Below are 17,578 nucleotides of genomic sequence, written 5' to 3'. Positions count from 1 at the left end.
TTTGCTTCGCACAATGGCTTTTCTGCAGAAAACACTAACGCTTGTGCAGGATGAAAGAAAGCACAGAGCCCCATATTTGCTCTTGCCGTAGAGAGCTTGCAGAGCACTGGCGAAAGGCAGGCAGAGAATTCCCTGCTAGCACATTCTCTGTGCTCAGGAAGGAAAAGTGTACACATTTTTTCGCAGAATCGCATTTGCTTCGCTGCAGAGAACACTAAGCTTGTTCAGGACGAAAGAAAGCACAGAGCCCCATATTTGCTGTTGCCGTAGAGAGCTTGCAGACCACTGGGGAAAGGCAGGCAGAGAATTCCCTGCTAGCACATTCTCTGTGCACAGGAAGGAGAAATGTTCGCATTTGCTTCGCAGAATCCCCTTTTGTGCTCAAAACACTAACACTTGTCCAGAACGAAAGAGAGGAAGAAGCCCAGATTTGTTATTGCCCTGGAGAACTTGCAGAGCACTGGACAAAAGCACGCACAGAATTCCCTGCTAGCATCTTCGCTGTGCCTGGGAAGGAGAAGGGTTCACATTGCTTCGCAGAATCGCTTTTCTGCAGAAAACACTAACGCTTGTTTCAGGACAAAAGAAAGCACAGAGCCCCAGATTTGCTGTTGCCGTAGAGAGCTCGCAGAGCAGTGGGGAAAGGCAGGCAGAGAATTCCCTGCTAGCACATTCTCTCTGCACAGGAAGGAGAAATGTTCGCATTTGATTCGCAGAATCGCTTTTGTGCAGAAAACACTAACACTTGTTCAGGACGAAAGAAAGCACAGAGCGCCAGATTTGCTGTTGCCCTGGAGAGCTTGCAGAGCACTGGGGAAAGGCAGGCAGAGAATTCCCTGCTAGCATCTTCGCTGTGCCTGGGAAGGAGAAGTGTTCGCATTTGATTCGCAGAATCGCTTTTGTGCAGAAAACACCAACGCTTGTTCAGGACGAAAGGAAGCACAGAGCGCCAGAATTGCTGTTGCCCTGGAGAGCTTGCAGAGCACTGGGGAAAAGCAGGCAGAGAATTCCCTGCTAGCACCTTCTCTGTGCGCGGGAAGGAGAAGTGTTCGCGTTTCCTTCGCAGAATCCGCTTTTGTGCACAAAACACAAACACTTGTACAGAACGAAAGAGAGGAAGAAGCCCAGGTTTGTTATTGTCCTGGAGAACTTGCAGAGCACTGGACAAAAGCACGCACAGAATTCCCTGCTAGCATCTTCGCTGTGCCTGGGAAGGAGAAGGGTTCACACTGCTTCGCAGAATCACTTTTCTGCAGAAAACACTAACGCTTGTTCAGGACGAAAGGAAGCACAGAGCACCAGATTTGCTGCTGCCCTGGAGAGCTAGCAGAGCACTGGGGAAAAGCAGGCAGAGAATTCCCTGCTAGCACCTTCTCTGTGCGCGGGAAGGAGAAGTGTTCACATTTTTTCGCAGAATCGCTTTTGTGCAGAAAACACTAAATCTTGTTCAGGACGAAAGGAAGCACAGAGCACCAGATTTTATGTTGTCCTGGAGAGCTTGCAGAGCACTGGGGAAAGGCAGGCAGAGAATTCCCTGCTAGCACATTCTCTGTGCACAGGAAGGAAAAGTGTTCACATTTTTTCGCAGAATCGCATTTGCTTCGGTGCAGAGAACACTAAGCTTGTTCAGGACGAAAGAAAGCACAGAGCCCCAGATTTGCTGTTGTCCTGGAGAGCTTGCAGAGCACTGGGGAAAGGCAGGCAGAGAATTCCCTGCTAGCACATTCTCTGTGCACAGGAAGGCTAAATGTTCGCATTTGATTCGCAGAATCGCTTTTGTGCAGAAAACACTAACGCTTGTTCAGGACGAAAGAAAGCACAGAGCCCCAGATTTGCTGCTGCCGTAGAGAGCTCGCAGAGCACTGGGGAAAGGCAGGCAGAGAATTCCCTGCTAGCACATTCTCTGTGCACAGGAAGGAGAAATGTTCGCATTTGCTTCGCAGAATCGCTTTTCTGCAGAAAACACTAACGCTTGTTCAAAACGAAAGAAAGCACAGAGTCCCGGCCTTTATGTTGTCCTGGAGAGCTTGCAGAGCACTGGGGAAAGGCAGGCAGAGAATTCCCTGCTAGCACCTTCTCTGTGCCTGGGAAGCAGAAGTGTTCACATTCCTTCGCAGAATCGCTTTTGTGCAGAAAACACTAACACTTGTTCAGAACGAAAGAAAGCACACAGCGCCAGATTTGCTGTTGTCCTGGAGAGCTTGCAGAGCACTGGGGAAAGGCAGGCAGAGAATTCCCTGCTAGCACATTCTCTGTGCACAGGAAGGAAAAGTGTACACATTTTTTCGCAGAATCGCATTTGCTTCGCTGCAGAGAACACTAAGGTTGTTCAGGACGAAAGAAAGCACAGAGCCCCAGATTTGCTGTTGTCCTGGAGAGCTTGCAGAGCACTGGGGAAAGGCAGGCAGAGAATTCCCTGCTAGCACATTCTCTGTGCACAGGAAGGCGAAATTTTCGCATTTGATTCGTAGAATCGCTTCTGTGCAGAAAACACTAACGCTTGTTCAGGACGAAAGAGAGGAAGAAGCCCAGATTTGTTATTGTCCTGGAGAACTTGCAGAGCACTGGACAAAAGCACGCACAGAATTCCCTGCTAGCATCTTCGCTGTGCCTGGGAAGGAGAAGGGTTCACATTGCTTCGCAGAATCGCTTTTCTGCAGAAAACACTAACGCTTGTTCAGGACGAAAGAAAGCACAGAGCCCCAGATTTGCTGTTGCCGTAGAGAGGTCACAGAGCACTGGGGAAAGGCAGGCAGAGAATTCCCTGCTAGCACATTCTCTGTGCGCGGGAAGGAGAAGTGTTCACATTTTTTCGCAGAATCGCATTTGCTTCGCTGCAGAGAACACTAAGCTTGTTCAGGACGAAAGAAAGCACAGAGCCCCAGATTTGCTGTTGCCCTGGAGAGCTTGCAGAGCACTGGGGAAAGGCAGGTAGAGAATTCCCTGCTAGCACATTCTCTGTGCACAGGAAGGCGAAATTTTCGCATTTGATTCGTAGAATCGCTTCTGTGCAGAAAACACTAACGCTTGTTCAGGACGAAAGGAAGCACAGAGCGCCAGACTTGCTGTTGCCCTGGAGAGCTTGCAGAGCACTGGGGAAAGGCAGGCAGAGAATTCCCTGGTAGCACATTCTCTGTGCACAGGAAGGCGAAATGTTCGCATTTGCTTTGCAGAATCGCTTTTGTGCAGAAAACACTAACACTTATACAGAACGGAAGAAAGCACAGAGCCCCAGATTTTATGTTGTCCTGGAGAGCTTGCAGAGCTCTGGGGAAAGGCAGGCAGAGAATTCCCTGCTAGCACCTTCTCTGTTCGCGGGAAGGAGAGAATTCACTTTTGCTTCGCACAATGGCTTTTCTGCAGAAAACACTAACGCTTGTGCAGGATGAAAGAAAGCACAGAGCCCCATATTGGCTGTTGCCGTAGAGAGCTTGCAGAGCACTGGCGAAAGGAAGGCAGAGAATTCCCTGCTAGCACATTCTCTGTGCACAAGAAGGAGAAATGTTCGCATTTGATTCGCAGAATCGCTTTTGTGCAGAAAACACTAACGCTTGTTCAGGACGAAAGGAAGCACAGAGCCCCATATTTGCTGTTGCCGTAGAGAGCTTGCAGAGCACTGGGGAAAGGCAGGCAGAGAATTCCCTGCTAGCACATTGTCTGTGCACAGGAAGGAAAAGTGTTCACATTTTTTCGCAGAATCGCATTTGCTTCGCTGACGAGAACAGTAAGCTTGTTCAGGACGAAAGAAAGCACAGAGCCCCAGATTTGCTGTTGCCCTGGAGAGCTAGCAGAGCACTGGGGAAAGGCAGGCAGAGAATTCCCTGCTAGCACATTCTCTGTGCACAGGAAGGAGAAATGTTCGCATTTGATTCGCAGAATCGCTTTTGTGCAGAAAACACTAACGCTTTTTCAGAACGAAAGGAAGTACAGAGCCCCAGAGTTGCTATTTCCCTGGAGAGCTTGCAGAGCACTGTGGAAAGGCAGGCAGAGAATTCCCTGCTAGCATCTTCGCTGTGCCTGGAAAGGAGAAGTGTTCACATTTTTTTCGCACAATGGCTTTTCTGCAGAAAACACTAACGCTTGTTCAGGACGAAAGGAAGCACAGAGCGCCAGATTTGCTGTTGCCCTGGAGAGCTTGCAGAGCACTGGGGAAAGGCAGGCAGAGAATTCCCTGCTAGCACCTTCTCTGTGCCTGGGAAGCAGTAGGGTTCACATTTTTTCGCACAATGGCTTTTGAGCAGAAAACACTAACACTTGTCCAGAACGAAAGAGAGGAAGAAGCCCAGATATGTTATTGTCCTAGAGAGCTTGCAGAGCTCTGGGGAAAGGCAGGCAGAGAATTCCCTGCTAGCACCTTCTCTGTGCGCGGGAAGGAGAAGTGTTCACATTTTTTCGCAGAATCGCATTTGCTTCGCTGCCGAGAACAGTAAGCTTGTTCAGGACGAAAGAAAGCACAGAGCCCCATATTTGCTGTTGCCGTAGAGAGCTTGCAGAGCACTGGGGAAAGGCAGGCAGAGAATTCCCTGCTAGCACATTCTCTGTGCACAGGAAGGAGAAATGTTCGCATTTGCTTCGCAGAATCCCCTTTTGTGCACAAAACACTAACACTTGTCCAGAACAAAAGAGAGGAAGAAGCCCAGATTTGTTATTGTCCTGGAGAACTTGCAGCGCACTGGACAAAAGCACGCACAGAATTCCCTGCTAGCATCTTCGCTGTCCCTGGGAAGGAGAAGGGTTCACATTGCTTCGCAGAATCGCTTTTCTGCAGAAAACAAACGCTTGTTCAGGACGAAAGGAAGCATAGAGCGCCAAATTTGCTGTTGCCGTAGAGAGCTTGCAAAGCACTGGGGAAAGGCAGGCAGAGAATTCCCTGCTACCACCTTCTCTGTGCGCGGGAAGGAGAAGTGTTCACATTTTTTCGCAGAATCGCATTTGCTTCGCTGCCGAGAACAGTAAGCTTGTTAAGGACGAAAGAAAGCACAGAGCCCCAGATTTTATGTTGTCCTGGAGAGCTTGCAGAGCACTGGAGAAAGGCACGCAGAGAATTCCCTGCTAGCACCTCCTCTGTTCGCGGTAAGGATAGAATTCGCTTTTGCTTCGCACAATCGCTTTTGTGCAGAAAACACTAATGATTTTTCAGGACGAAAGAAAGCACAGAGCGCCAGATTTGCTGTTGCCCTGGAGAGCTTGCAGAGCACTGGGGAAAGGCAGGCAGAGAATTCCCTGCTAGCACATTCTCTGTGCACAGGAAGGCGAAATGTTCGCATTCGATTCGCAGAATCGCTTTTGTGCAGAAAACACTAACGCTTTTTCAGAACGAAAGGAAGTACAGAGCCCCAGAGTTGCTATTTCCCTGGAGAGCTTGCAGAGCACTGGGGAAAGGCAGGCAGAGAATTCCCTGCTACCACCTTCTCTGTGCCTTGGAAGCAGAAATGTTCACATTGCTTCGCAGAATCGCTTTTGTGCAGAGAACACTAACACTTATTCAGAACGGAAGAAAGCACAGAGCCCCAGATTTGCTGTTGTCCTGGAGAGCTTGCAGAACTCTGGGGAAAGGCAGGCAGAGAATTCCCTGCTAGCACATTCTCTGTGCACAGGAAGGCGAAATGTTCGCATTTGATTCGCAGAATCGCTTTTGTGCAGAAAACACTAACACTTGTTCAGGACGAAAGAAAGCACAGAGCCCCAGATTTGCTGTTGCCCTGGAGAGCTTGCAGAGCTCTGGGGAAAGGCAGGCAGAGAATTCCCTGCTAGCACATTCTCTGTGCACAGGAAGGCGAAATGTTCGCATTTGATTCGCAGAATCGCTTTTGTGCAGAAAACACTAACACTTGTTCAGGACGAAAGAAAGCACAGAGCCCCAGATTTGCTGTTGTCCTGGAGAGCTTGCAGAGCTCTGGGGAAAGGCAGGCAGAGAATTCCCTACTAGCACCTTCTCTGTTCGCGGGAAGCAGAAGTGTTCACATTGCTTCGCAGAATCGCTTTTGTGCACAGAACACTAACACTTATTCAGAACGGAAGAAAGCACAGAGCGCCAGATTTGCTGTTGCCGTAGAGAGCATGCAGAGCACTGGGGAAAGGCAGGCAGAGAATTCCCTGCTAGCACATTCTCTGTGCACAGGAAGGAGAAATGTTCTCATTTGCTTCGCAGAATTGCTTTTGTGCAGAAAACACTAACACTTGTTCAGAACGAAAGAAAGAACAGAGCCCCAGATCTTATGTTGTCCTGGAGAGCTTGCAGAGCACTGGAGAAAGGCAGGCAGAGAATTCCCTGCTAGCACCTTCTCTGTTCGCGGGAAGGAGAGAATTCTCTTTTGCGTCGCACAATGGCTTTTGTGCAGAAAACAGTAACGCCTGTTCAGGACGAAAGAAAGCACAGAGCCCCATATTTGCTGTTGCCGTAGAGAGCTTGCAGACCACTGGGGAAAGGCAGGCAGAGAATTCCCTGCTAGCACATTCTCTGTGCACAGGAAGGAGAAATGTTTGCATTTGCTTCGCAGAATCCCCTTTTGTGCACAAAACACTAACACTTGTCCAGAACAAAAGAGAGGAAGAAGCCCAGATTTGTTATTGTCCTGGAGAACTTGCAGCGCACTGGACAAAAGCACGCACAGAATTCCCTGCTAGCATCTTCGCTGTCCCTGGGAAGGAGAAGGGTTCACATTGCTTCGCAGAATCGCTTTTCTGCAGAAAACAAACGCTTGTTCAGGACGAAAGGAAGCATAGAGCGCCAAATTTGCTGTTGCCGTAGAGAGCTTGCAAAGCACTGGGGAAAGGCAGGCAGAGAATTCCCTGCTACCACCTTCTCTGTGCGCGGGAAGGAGAAGTGTTCACATTTTTTCGCAGAATCGCATTTGCTTCGCTGCCGAGAACAGTAAGCTTGTTAAGGACGAAAGAAAGCACAGAGCCCCAGATTTTATGTTGTCCTGGAGAGCTTGCAGAGCACTGGAGAAAGGCACGCAGAGAATTCCCTGCTAGCACCTCCTCTGTTCGCGGTAAGGATAGAATTCGCTTTTGCTTCGCACAATCGCTTTTGTGCAGAAAACACTAATGATTTTTCAGGACGAAAGAAAGCACAGAGCGCCAGATTTGCTGTTGCCCTGGAGAGCTAGCAGAGCACTGGGGAAAGGCAGGCAGAGAATTCCCTGGTAGCACATTCTCTGTGCACAGGAAGGAGAAATGTTCGCATTTGCTTCGCAGAATCCCCTTTTGTGCACAAAACACTAACACTTGTCCAGAACGAAAGAGAGGAAGAAGCCCAGATTTGTTATTGCCCTGGAGAACTTGCAGAGCACTGGACAAAAGCACGCACAGAATTCCCTGCTAGCATCTTCGCTGTGCCTGGGAAGGAGAAGGGTTCACATTGCTTCGCAGAATCGCTTTTCTGCAGAAAACACTAACGCTTGTTTCAGGACGAAAGAAAGCACAGAGCCCCAGATTTGCTGTTGCCGTAGAGAGCTCGCAGAGCAGTGGGGAAAGGCAGGCAGAGAATTCCCTGCTAGCACATTCTCTGTGCCTGGGAAGCAGAAGTGTTCACATTGCTTCGCAGAATCGCTTTTGTGCAGAAAACACTAACACTTGTTCAGAACGAAAGAAAGCACAGAGCCCCAGATTTTATGTTGTCCTGGAGAGCTTGCAGAGCACTGGGGAAAGGCAGGTAGAGAATTCCCTGCTAGCACATTCTCTGTGCACAGGAAGGCGAAATGTTCGCATTTGATTCGCAGAATCGCTTTTGTGCAGAAAACACTAAATCTTGTTCAGGACGAAAGGAAGCACAGAGCACCAGATTTTATGTTGTCCTGGAGAGCTTGCAGAGCACTGGGGAAAGGCAGGCAGAGAATTCCCTGCTAGCACATTCTCTGTGCACAGGAAGGAAAAGTGTTCACATTTTTTCGCAGAATCGCATTTGCTTCGGTGCAGAGAACACTAAGCTTGTTCAGGACGAAAGAAAGCACAGAGCCCCAGATTTGCTGTTGTCCTGGAGAGCTTGCAGAGCACTGGGGAAAGGCAGGCAGAGAATTCCCTGCTAGCACATTCTCTGTGCACAGGAAGGCTAAATGTTCGCATTTGATTCGCAGAATCGCTTTTGTGCAGAAAACACTAACGCTTGTTCAGGACGAAAGGAAGCACAGAGCGCCAGACTTGCTGTTGCCCTGGAGAGCTTGCAGAGCTCTGGGGAAAGGCAGGCAGAGAATTCCCTGCTAGCACCTTCTCTGTGCCTTCGAAGCAGAAGTGTTCACATTCCTTCGCAGAATCGCTTTTGTGCAGAAAACACTAACACTTGTTCAGAACGAAAGAAAGCACAGAGCGCCAGATTTTATGTTGTCCTGGAGAGCTTGCAGAGCACTGGGGAAAGGCAGGTAGAGAATTCCCTGCTAGCACATTCTCTGTGCACAGGGAGGAAAAGTGTTCACCTTTTTTCGCGGAATCGCATTTGCTTCGCTGCAGAGAACACTAAGCTTGTTCAGGACGAAAGAAAGCACAGAGCCCCAGATTTGCTGTTGTCCTGGAGAGCTTGCAGAGCACTGGGGAAAGGCAGGCAGAGAATTCCCTGCTAGCACATTCTCTGTGCACAGGAAGGCGAAATTTTCGCATTTGATTCGTAGAATCGCTTCTGTGCAGAAAACACTAACGCTTGTTCAGGACGAAAGAGAGGAAGAAGCCCAGATTTGTTATTGTCCTGGAGAACTTGCAGAGCACTGGACAAAAGCACGCACAGAATTCCCTGCTAGCATCTTCGCTGTGCCTGGGAAGGAGAAGGGTTCACATTGCTTCGCAGAATCGCTTTTCTGCAGAAAACACTAACGCTTGTTCAGGACGAAAGAAAGCACAGAGCCCCAGATTTGCTGTTGCCGTAGAGAGGTCGCAGAGCACTGGGGAAAGGCAGGCAGAGAATTCCCTGCTAGCACATTCTCTGTGCGCGGGAAGGAGAAGTGTTCACATTTTTTCGCAGAATCGCATTTGCTTCGCTGCAGAGAACACTAAGCTTGTTCAGGACGAAAGAAAGCACAGAGCCCCAGATTTGCTGTTGCCCTGGAGAGCTTGCAGAGCACTGGGGAAAGGCAGGTAGAGAATTCCCTGCTAGCACATTCTCTGTGCACAGGAAGGCGAAATTTTCGCATTTGATTCGTAGAATCGCTTCTGTGCAGAAAACACTAACGCTTGTTCAGGACGAAAGGAAGCACAGAGCGCCAGACTTGCTGTTGCCCTGGAGAGCTTGCAGAGCACTGGGGAAAGGCAGGCAGAGAATTCCCTGGTAGCACATTCTCTGTGCACAGGAAGGCGAAATGTTCGCATTTGCTTTGCAGAATCGCTTTTGTGCAGAAAACACTAACACTTATACAGAACGGAAGAAAGCACAGAGCCCCAGATTTTATGTTGTCCTGGAGAGCTTGCAGAGCTCTGGGGAAAGGCAGGCAGAGAATTCCCTGCTAGCACCTTCTCTGTTCGCGGGAAGGAGAGTATTCACTTTTGCTTCGCACAATGTCTTTTCTGCAGAAAACACTAACGCTTGTGCAGGATGAAAGAAAGCACAGAGCCCCATATTGGCTGTTGCCGTAGAGAGCTTGCAGAGCACTGGCGAAAGGAAGGCAGAGAATTCCCTGCTAGCACATTCTCTGTGCACAAGAAGGAGAAATGTTCGCATTTGATTCGCAGAATCGCTTTTGTGCAGAAAACACTAACGCTTTTTCAGAACGAAAGGAAGTACAGAGCCCCAGAGTTGCTATTTCCCTGGAGAGCTTGCAGAGCACTGTGGAAAGGCAGGCAGAGAATTCCCTGCTAGCATCTTCGCTGTGCCTGGAAAGGAGAAGTGTTCACATTTTTTTCGCACAATGGCTTTTCTGCAGAAAACACTAACGCTTGTTCAGGACGAAAGGAAGCACAGAGCGCCAGATTTGCTGTTGCCCTGGAGAGCTTGCAGAGCACTGGGGAAAGGCAGGCAGACAATTCCCTGCTAGCACATTCTCTGTGCACAGGAAGGCGAAATCTTCGCATTTGCTTCGCAGAATCCCCTTTTGTGCACAAAACACTAACACTTATTCAGAATGAAAGAAAGCACAGAGCGCCAGATTTTATGTTGTCCTGGAGAGCTTGCAGAGCTCTGGGGAAAGGCAGGCAGAGAATTCCCTGCTAGCACCTTCTCTGTGCCTGGGAAGCAGTAGGGTTCACATTTTTTCGCAGAATGGCTTTTGAGCAGAAAACACTAACACTTGTCCAGAACGAAAGAGAGGAAGAAGCCCAGATATGTTATTGTCCTAGAGAGCTTGCAGAGCTCTGGGGAAAGGCAGGCAGAGAATTCCCTGCTAGCACCTTCTCTGTGCGCGGGAAGGAGAAGTGTTCACATTTTTTCGCAGAATCGCATTTGCTTCGCTGCCGAGAACAGTAAGCTTGTTCAGGACGAAAGAAAGCACAGAGCCCCATATTTGCTGTTGCCGTAGAGAGCTTGCAGAGCACTGGGGAAAGGCAGGCAGAGAATTCCCTGCTAGCACATTCTCTGTGCACAGGAAGGAGAAATGTTCGCATTTGCTTCGCAGAATCCCCTTTTGTGCACAAAACACTAACACTTGTCCAGAACAAAAGAGAGGAAGAAGCCCAGATTTGTTATTGTCCTGGAGAACTTGCAGCGCACTGGACAAAAGCACGCACAGAATTCCCTGCTAGCATCTTCGCTGTCCCTGGGAAGGAGAAGGGTTCACATTGCTTCGCAGAATCGCTTTTCTGCAGAAAACAAACGCTTGTTCAGGACGAAAGGAAGCATAGAGCGCCAAATTTGCTGTTGCCGTAGAGAGCTTGCAAAGCACTGGGGAAAGGCAGGCAGAGAATTCCCTGCTACCACCTTCTCTGTGCGCGGGAAGGAGAAGTGTTCACATTTTTTCGCAGAATCGCATTTGCTTCGCTGCCGAGAACAGTAAGCTTGTTAAGGACGAAAGAAAGCACAGAGCCCCAGATTTTATGTTGTCCTGGAGAGCTTGCAGAGCACTGGAGAAAGGCACGCAGAGAATTCCCTGCTAGCACCTCCTCTGTTCGCGGTAAGGATAGAATTCGCTTTTGCTTCGCACAATCGCTTTTGTGCAGAAAACACTAATGATTTTTCAGGACGAAAGAAAGCACAGAGCGCCAGATTTGCTGTTGCCCTGGAGAGCTTGCAGAGCACTGGGGAAAGGCAGGCAGAGAATTCCCTGCTAGCACATTCTCTGTGCACAGGAAGGCGAAATGTTCGCATTCGATTCGCAGAATCGCTTTTGTGCAGAAAACACTAACGCTTTTTCAGAACGAAAGGAAGTACAGAGCCCCAGAGTTGCTATTTCCCTGGAGAGCTTGCAGAGCACTGGGGAAAGGCAGGCAGAGAATTCCCTGCTACCACCTTCTCTGTGCCTTGGAAGCAGAAATGTTCACATTGCTTCGCAGAATCGCTTTTGTGCAGAGAACACTAACACTTATTCAGAACGGAAGAAAGCACAGAGCCCCAGATTTGCTGTTGTCCTGGAGAGCTTGCAGAACTCTGGGGAAAGGCAGGCAGAGAATTCCCTGCTAGCACATTCTCTGTGCACAGGAAGGAAAAGTGTTCACCTTTTTTCGCGGAATCGCATTTGCTTCGCTGCAGAGAACACTAAAGCTTGTTCAGGACGAAAGAAAGCACAGAGCCCCAGATTTGCTGCTGCCGTAGAGAGCTCGCAGAGCACTGGGGAAAGGCAGGCAGAGAATTCCCTGGTAGCACATTCTCTGTGCACAGGAAGGAGAAATGTTCGCATTTGCTTCGCAGAATCGCTTTTCTGCAGAAAACACTAACGCTTGTTCAGAACGAAAGAAAGCACAGAGCCCCAGATTTGCTGTTGCCCTGGAGAGCTTGCAGAGCACTGGGGAAAGGCAGGTAGAGAATTCCCTGCTAGCACATTCTCTGTGCACAGGAAGGTGAAATTTTCGCATTTGATTCGTAGAATCGCTTCTGTGCAGAAAACACTAACGCTTGTTCAGGACGAAAGGAAGCACAGAGCGCCAGACTTGCTGTTGCCCTGGAGAGCTTGCAGAGCACTGGGGAAAGGCAGGCAGAGAATTCCCTGGTAGCACATTCTCTGTGCACAGGAAGGCGAAATGTTCGCATTTGCTTTGCAGAATCGCTTTTGTGCAGAAAACACTAACACTTATACAGAACGGAAGAAAGCACAGAGCGCCAGATTTTATGTTGTCCTGGAGAGCTTGCAGAGCTCTGGGGAAAGGCAGGCAGAGAATTCCCTGCTAGCACCTTCTCTGTTCGCGGGAAGGAGAGTATTCACTTTTGCTTCGCACAATGTCTTTTCTGCAGAAAACACTAACGCTTGTGCAGGATGAAAGAAAGCACAGAGCCCCATATTGGCTGTTGCCGTAGAGAGCTTGCAGAGCACTGGCGAAAGGAAGGCAGAGAATTCCCTGCTAGCACATTCTCTGTGCACAAGAAGGAGAAATGTTCGCATTTGATTCGCAGAATCGCTTTTGTGCAGAAAACACTAACGCTTTTTCAGAACGAAAGGAAGTACAGAGCCCCAGAGTTGCTATTTCCCTGGAGAGCTTGCAGAGCACTGTGGAAAGGCAGGCAGAGAATTCCCTGCTAGCATCTTCGCTGTGCCTGGAAAGGAGAAGTGTTCACATTTTTTTCGCACAATGGCTTTTCTGCAGAAAACACTAACGCTTGTTCAGGACGAAAGGAAGCACAGAGCGCCAGATTTGCTGTTGCCCTGGAGAGCTTGCAGAGCACTGGGGAAAGGCAGGCAGACAATTCCCTGCTAGCACATTCTCTGTGCACAGGAAGGCGAAATCTTCGCATTTGCTTCGCAGAATCCCCTTTTGTGCACAAAACACTAACACTTATTCAGAATGAAAGAAAGCACAGAGCGCCAGATTTTATGTTGTCCTGGAGAGCTTGCAGAGCTCTGGGGAAAGGCAGGCAGAGAATTCCCTGCTAGCACCTTCTCTGTGCCTGGGAAGCAGTAGGGTTCACATTTTTTCGCAGAATGGCTTTTGAGCAGAAAACACTAACACTTGTCCAGAACGAAAGAGAGGAAGAAGCCCAGATATGTTATTGTCCTAGAGAGCTTGCAGAGCTCTGGGGAAAGGCAGGCAGAGAATTCCCTGCTAGCACCTTCTCTGTGCGCGGGAAGGAGAAGTGTTCACATTTTTTCGCAGAATCGCATTTGCTTCGCTGCCGAGAACAGTAAGCTTGTTCAGGACGAAAGAAAGCACAGAGCCCCATATTTGCTGTTGCCGTAGAGAGCTTGCAGAGCACTGGGGAAAGGCAGGCAGAGAATTCCCTGCTAGCACATTCTCTGTGCACAGGAAGGAGAAATGTTCGCATTTGCTTCGCAGAATCCCCTTTTGTGCACAAAACACTAACACTTGTCCAGAACAAAAGAGAGGAAGAAGCCCAGATTTGTTATTGTCCTGGAGAACTTGCAGCGCACTGGACAAAAGCACGCACAGAATTCCCTGCTAGCATCTTCGCTGTCCCTGGGAAGGAGAAGGGTTCACATTGCTTCGCAGAATCGCTTTTCTGCAGAAAACAAACGCTTGTTCAGGACGAAAGGAAGCATAGAGCGCCAAATTTGCTGTTGCCGTAGAGAGCTTGCAAAGCACTGGGGAAAGGCAGGCAGAGAATTCCCTGCTACCACCTTCTCTGTGCGCGGGAAGGAGAAGTGTTCACATTTTTTCGCAGAATCGCATTTGCTTCGCTGCCGAGAACAGTAAGCTTGTTAAGGACGAAAGAAAGCACAGAGCCCCAGATTTTATGTTGTCCTGGAGAGCTTGCAGAGCACTGGAGAAAGGCACGCAGAGAATTCCCTGCTAGCACCTCCTCTGTTCGCGGTAAGGATAGAATTCGCTTTTGCTTCGCACAATCGCTTTTGTGCAGAAAACACTAATGATTTTTCAGGACGAAAGAAAGCACAGAGCGCCAGATTTGCTGTTGCCCTGGAGAGCTTGCAGAGCACTGGGGAAAGGCAGGCAGAGAATTCCCTGCTAGCACATTCTCTGTGCACAGGAAGGCGAAATGTTCGCATTCGATTCGCAGAATCGCTTTTGTGCAGAAAACACTAACGCTTTTTCAGAACGAAAGGAAGTACAGAGCCCCAGAGTTGCTATTTCCCTGGAGAGCTTGCAGAGCACTGGGGAAAGGCAGGCAGAGAATTCCCTGCTACCACCTTCTCTGTGCCTTGGAAGCAGAAATGTTCACATTGCTTCGCAGAATCGCTTTTGTGCAGAGAACACTAACACTTATTCAGAACGGAAGAAAGCACAGAGCCCCAGATTTGCTGTTGTCCTGGAGAGCTTGCAGAACTCTGGGGAAAGGCAGGCAGAGAATTCCCTGCTAGCACATTCTCTGTGCACAGGAAGGAAAAGTGTTCACCTTTTTTCGCGGAATCGCATTTGCTTCGCTGCAGAGAACACTAAAGCTTGTTCAGGACGAAAGAAAGCACAGAGCCCCAGATTTGCTGCTGCCGTAGAGAGCTCGCAGAGCACTGGGGAAAGGCAGGCAGAGAATTCCCTGGTAGCACATTCTCTGTGCACAGGAAGGAGAAATGTTCGCATTTGCTTCGCAGAATCGCTTTTCTGCAGAAAACACTAACGCTTGTTCAGAACGAAAGAAAGCACAGAGCCCCAGATTTGCTGTTGCCCTGGAGAGCTTGCAGAGCACTGGGGAAAGGCAGGTAGAGAATTCCCTGCTAGCACATTCTCTGTGCACAGGAAGGTGAAATTTTCGCATTTGATTCGTAGAATCGCTTCTGTGCAGAAAACACTAACGCTTGTTCAGGACGAAAGGAAGCACAGAGCGCCAGACTTGCTGTTGCCCTGGAGAGCTTGCAGAGCACTGGGGAAAGGCAGGCAGAGAATTCCCTGGTAGCACATTCTCTGTGCACAGGAAGGCGAAATGTTCGCATTTGCTTTGCAGAATCGCTTTTGTGCAGAAAACACTAACACTTATACAGAACGGAAGAAAGCACAGAGCGCCAGATTTTATGTTGTCCTGGAGAGCTTGCAGAGCTCTGGGGAAAGGCAGGCAGAGAATTCCCTGCTAGCACCTTCTCTGTTCGCGGGAAGGAGAGTATTCACTTTTGCTTCGCACAATGTCTTTTCTGCAGAAAACACTAACGCTTGTGCAGGATGAAAGAAAGCACAGAGCCCCATATTGGCTGTTGCCGTAGAGAGCTTGCAGAGCACTGGCGAAAGGAAGGCAGAGAATTCCCTGCTAGCACATTCTCTGTGCACAAGAAGGAGAAATGTTCGCATTTGATTCGCAGAATCGCTTTTGTGCAGAAAACACTAACGCTTTTTCAGAACGAAAGGAAGTACAGAGCCCCAGAGTTGCTATTTCCCTGGAGAGCTTGCAGAGCACTGTGGAAAGGCAGGCAGAGAATTCCCTGCTAGCATCTTCGCTGTGCCTGGAAAGGAGAAGTGTTCACATTTTTTTCGCACAATGGCTTTTCTGCAGAAAACACTAACGCTTGTTCAGGACGAAAGGAAGCACAGAGCGCCAGATTTGCTGTTGCCCTGGAGAGCTTGCAGAGCACTGGGGAAAGGCAGGCAGACAATTCCCTGCTAGCACATTCTCTGTGCACAGGAAGGCGAAATCTTCGCATTTGCTTCGCAGAATCCCCTTTTGTGCACAAAACACTAACACTTATTCAGAATGAAAGAAAGCACAGAGCGCCAGATTTTATGTTGTCCTGGAGAGCTTGCAGAGCTCTGGGGAAAGGCAGGCAGAGAATTCCCTGCTAGCACCTTCTCTGTGCCTGGGAAGCAGTAGGGTTCACATTTTTTCGCAGAATGGCTTTTGAGCAGAAAACACTAACACTTGTCCAGAACGAAAGAGAGGAAGAAGCCCAGATATGTTATTGTCCTAGAGAGCTTGCAGAGCTCTGGGGAAAGGCAGGCAGAGAATTCCCTGCTAGCACCTTCTCTGTGCGCGGGAAGGAGAAGTGTTCACATTTTTTCGCAGAATCGCATTTGCTTCGCTGCCGAGAACAGTAAGCTTGTTCAGGACGAAAGAAAGCACAGAGCCCCATATTTGCTGTTGCCGTAGAGAGCTTGCAGAGCACTGGGGAAAGGCAGGCAGAGAATTCCCTGCTAGCACATTCTCTGTGCACAGGAAGGAGAAATGTTCGCATTTGCTTCGCAGAATCCCCTTTTGTGCACAAAACACTAACACTTGTCCAGAACAAAAGAGAGGAAGAAGCCCAGATTTGTTATTGTCCTGGAGAACTTGCAGCGCACTGGACAAAAGCACGCACAGAATTCCCTGCTAGCATCTTCGCTGTCCCTGGGAAGGAGAAGGGTTCACATTGCTTCGCAGAATCGCTTTTCTGCAGAAAACAAACGCTTGTTCAGGACGAAAGGAAGCATAGAGCGCCAAATTTGCTGTTGCCGTAGAGAGCTTGCAAAGCACTGGGGAAAGGCAGGCAGAGAATTCCCTGCTACCACCTTCTCTGTGCGCGGGAAGGAGAAGTGTTCACATTTTTTCGCAGAATCGCATTTGCTTCGCTGCCGAGAACAGTAAGCTTGTTAAGGACGAAAGAAAGCACAGAGCCCCAGATTTTATGTTGTCCTGGAGAGCTTGCAGAGCACTGGAGAAAGGCACGCAGAGAATTCCCTGCTAGCACCTCCTCTGTTCGCGGTAAGGATAGAATTCGCTTTTGCTTCGCACAATCGCTTTTGTGCAGAAAACACTAATGATTTTTCAGGACGAAAGAAAGCACAGAGCGCCAGATTTGCTGTTGCCCTGGAGAGCTTGCAGAGCACTGGGGAAAGGCAGGCAGAGAATTCCCTGCTAGCACATTCTCTGTGCACAGGAAGGCGAAATGTTCGCATTCGATTCGCAGAATCGCTTTTGTGCAGAAAACACTAACGCTTTTTCAGAACGAAAGGAAGTACAGAGCCCCAGAGTTGCTATTTCCCTGGAGAGCTTGCAGAGCACTGGGGAAAGGCAGGCAGAGAATTCCCTGCTACCACCTTCTCTGTGCCTTGGAAGCAGAAATGTTCACATTGCTTCGCAGAATCGCTTTTGTGCAGAGAACACTAACACTTATTCAGAACGGAAGAAAGCACAGAGCCCCAGATTTGCTGTTGTCCTGGAGAGCTTGCAGAACTCTGGGGAAAGGCAGGCAGAGAATTCCCTGCTAGCACATTCTCTGTGCACAGGAAGGAAAAGTGTTCACCTTTTTTCGCGGAATCGCATTTGCTTCGCTGCAGAGAACACTAAAGCTTGTTCAGGACGAAAGAAAGCACAGAGCCCCAGATTTGCTGCTGCCGTAGAGAGCTCGCAGAGCACTGGGGAAAGGCAGGCAGAGAATTCCCTGGTAGCACATTCTCTGTGCACAGGAAGGAGAAATGTTCGCATTTGCTTCGCAGAATCGCTTTTCTGCAGAAAACACTAACGCTTGTTCAGAACGAAAGAAAGCACAGAGCCCCAGATTTGCTGTTGCCCTGGAGAGCTTGCAGAGCACTGGGGAAAGGCAGGTAGAGAATTCCCTGCTAGCACATTCTCTGTGCACAGGAAGGTGAAATTTTCGCATTTGATTCGTAGAATCGCTTCTGTGCAGAAAACACTAAC

Source organism: Strix aluco, chromosome 1 (genome assembly GCF_031877795.1).
Source record: "Strix aluco isolate bStrAlu1 chromosome 1, bStrAlu1.hap1, whole genome shotgun sequence".
In the NCBI taxonomy this organism is placed as follows: domain Eukaryota; kingdom Metazoa; phylum Chordata; class Aves; order Strigiformes; family Strigidae; genus Strix; species Strix aluco.
The sequence above is the reverse complement of the archived record's forward strand: the minus strand, read 5'-3'. Positions refer to the sequence as shown.